This window comes from Protobothrops mucrosquamatus, unplaced genomic scaffold (assembly GCF_001527695.2).
Source record: "Protobothrops mucrosquamatus isolate PMUCROS unplaced genomic scaffold, P.Mucros_1.0 scaffold2598, whole genome shotgun sequence".
Taxonomy (NCBI): Eukaryota; Metazoa; Chordata; class Lepidosauria; order Squamata; family Viperidae; genus Protobothrops; species Protobothrops mucrosquamatus.
The window spans coordinates 22,851-26,536 of NW_015388652.1; positions in this window are offsets into that span (position 1 = coordinate 22,851).

Consider the following 3,686-nt stretch of genomic DNA (forward strand, 5'->3'; position numbering starts at 1 on the left):
CCATGCAAGATGGAACTGGACATGGGCTCAGCCATTTCACAAGGAACATTCAGGCACCTATGCCATCGTAGCAACAGATGGGCCAAGGTCCAGCCGTCTAATCTACTACTCACAGACTTCCAAAACTCCCGAGTGGCGGTCAAAGGCGAAGCCACACTTCTGGTGGAATTCAAGGGGTTCAAGGGGCCACTAGATGTTGTAGTGGTGGAAGGCCAATGCACGAGCCTCATAGGGCTTGATTGGCTTGATGCATTGGGCATTCAAGTAACCGGCATTCACCGAACACAAGTGGCAGATCTGTCTGCAGTCTGCCAAGAGTTCGCGGATGTTTTCAGTTCTAGTTTAGGGGAGTACAAGGGTCCTCCGATCGCCCTCAAGCTTGATCCTATGGTAACTCCAATACGGATCAAGCCTCGTAGAGTGCCTTTCGTGTTAAAACCCAAAATCGATACAAAGCTGGATAAGCTAGTGGAACAAGGGGTATTGCAGCCCATAGACAGTGGGGTGTTGGAGACCCCCATAGTAACGCCATTAAAGGCCAACAGGGAAGTGCGAATATGCGCTGACTATAAGTGCACCCTCAACAGGGCACTTCAACAGCACGCGTACCCTGTGCCAGTTGTCAGCCATATTTTGGCGTCATTGCAAGGAGGCCGCGTGTTCGCCAAATTAGATTTGGCACAGGCCTATCAACAACTGCCCGTGGACGAGGCCACAGTGGTAGCCCAGACCATTGTCACCCATAAGGGAGCTTTTAAGGTTAAGTGCCTACAGTTCGGGGTGAGTGTAGCCCCAGGGCTGTTCCAGGGAGTGATGGAGCGCACGGTCAAGGGAATTCCAGGGGTTTGCCCCTACTTCGATGATGTCCTCATTGCTGGGGAATCGGTTGAGATTCTGGCTGAAAAGCTTAAGGCCATCCTTCAGCGGTTCTGCGACGCGGGACTTAAACTAAAAAAAGAAAAGTGCAAGATTGGGGTAGAGTCAACCAAGTTCCTTGGTTTCCGCATCGATGCCGACGGCATTCAACCGGCGGAATCCAATTTAAAAGCAATCCAGCAGGCCTCAAGGCCGAAGTCAAAGGGAGAGCTTCAGGCTTTCCTAGGCCTTTTGAATTTTTACCATGCCTTCCTCCCAAACAAAGCCGCAGTGGCAGAGCCATTACACCGGCTCTTGGATAGACAAGCTCAGTGGCAGTGGACCAGTGGCCACGAGAGTAACTTCCAAGCAGTCAAATCACTGCTGTCGTCGAACTCAGTTCTCACTCATTTCAATGAGCAGCTGCCTGACTGCATTGCATGTGATGCATCCCCGTATGGGGTTGGGGCTGTGTTAAGCCACTTAATGGCTGATGGGAGGCAGAAGCCCATCGCGTATTACTCCAGGACCCTATCATCCGCAGAGCGCAACTACGTGCAAATTGACAAGGAGGCTCTGGCCATTGTGGCCAGAGTTAAAAAGTTCCATGACTACTTGTATGGCCGCCAGTTCACGGTCTTCACGGACCACAAGCCACTCCTAGGGTTGTTCACCACAAACAAACAGACACCTCAGATTCTGTCTCCTCGAATGCTGAGGTGGTCTATCTTCCTGTCAGCCTACAGCTACAGGATGATTCACAAACTGGGCAAGGAAATGGGCCATGCAGATGGCCTGAGCAGGTTGCCCCTGCCACATGTGGAGCCAGCTCCAGCTCCGGCTGCACGCATCCTAGCTATCCAGAATTTGCCGGAATCTCCTCTTCACGCTGGGGACATAGCTGCTGAGACAGCAGCTGACAAAACACTGAGTCGTGTGCTAAACTGGGTACACACAGAATGGCTGGACAAATGTCCAGGGCTAGAATTTCAGAGTTTCTTCATGAGAAAAGATGAGCTTTCAGCTCATAAGGGGTGCATCCTTTGGGGAAGTAGGATCATAGTCCCAAGCTCTTTAAGGCCCAGGGTCCTAGAGTCTCTGCACGAGGATGAAGGCACTTGCGAGGAGCTACCTTTGGTGGCCAGGGCTAGATAAAGCCATCGAGGCCCAAGTACATGGTTGCTACACGTGCCAGCAATCCAGACCGGAGATGCCGCAAGCCCCTGGCCACCGATGTGAGGACACTCACACACCGTGGTCAAGAATCCACATCAATTTTGCCTGGCCCTTTCAGGGACAGCTGTTTCTAATAGTGGTAGATAGCCATTCTAAATGGTTAGAGGTCGCACCAGTCCCTACTATGACTACTGCCAGGACCATCCAGGAACTGCGCAGAATCTTTGCAACACACGGACTTCCAGACATGTTAGTCTCAGACAATGGGGCTCAGTTTACAGCTTCTGAATTCCAGTCTTTCCTCAGGGCAAATCTAAAATACGGCACGCCACGTCGGCTCCCTTTCACCCAGCCTCGAACGGCCAAGCGGAACGCATGGTCCGCACAACCAAGGAATCACTAAAACGGATTGTCACAGGGGATTGGCACCACAGACTGGCAGATTTTCTACTCTGCCAATGCACAACTCCCTGTACCGCCACGGGCAGAAGCCCTGCCAAACTCAGATGGGGCCGTTTGATCACCAAGCTGGACAGGCTGCACCCCAACCGGGTTGCCTCGGACTCTGCTCAGCCAAAGGCACCTCTGAATTTGCAAGTGGGTGACTGGGTTTGGACCCGGAATTACGGGCAAGGGGCTTTGTGGGTGGCAGCCATGGTTGTTAAGGTGTCGGGACCACTCTCTTATGAGGTGGTCCTGGAAGATGGGTGAGTCATTCACCGGCACATTGACCAGCTGCGTCGGAGGCTAGCGAACCAGTCGCTGGCTCAGGCCTCTCAAGAGGGCCGCACGCAAGGGCCGTGCGATAGCGGCCCAACAGAGGAGCTTGCACGCTCCAACAGAACTCTTACTCAAGGAGACGGGGAAAAGGCCGTAGGAGAGCTTCCCCCGGACAGACAGACAGTATCTGCTGAACAGGACTGGCAAACTGCGCTGAGGGACAGCCCTGCAGACTTTGCTGCACGATTGGACTTTGGTTTGGGCCGACTGGGACTGGCCAGCCAAAGGGACCCGAGTCAACCTGACTTCACTGGACCTCAGAGTCCTGGTCTACCAAGCCGGGCAGGCGAGCAGGTAGACTGGGAGACCCCTGCAACCCCTAGACATTCAGAATGGTCAAGAAGGCCGCCTAAATATCTGCAGGACTATGTCCAGCAATTGAGAGTTTGAGCCATCTAGGGGGAAGGGGTGTAATTTATTGGCCACAACTGTTTTAAATCACTTGCTTAATGTCTGACCTACATTGCTGTATTGTTTAACATTTGCTGTTACTGAAAGCCAGACTGGCTGTCTCCAAGCTGATAATGAGGGCTGGGGCAGGAAACTGTTACTTTAAACCTATTGGTTGCCACCTAGAGGCTAACTGTATAAATAGCTGTGCGGCAGCCTTTAGGGCTGCTTCTGTTCTGAGTTAATAAACTTGTTTATTTATTTATTCATTTATTTATTGAATTTGTATACCGCCCTATCTCCCTTACGGGACTCAGGGCGGTGAACAGGCGATAATAAAAACCATGATAAATATAGGCAGTTCTAAAATCAAATTAAATAACGGGCCTGTTCTAAAAACACACCCATACAAAAACCCCCACTAAAACATAATCAAACTACGCCAGGCCGGCCGCACGGAATAGATGGGCCTTCAGGGCTCGGCG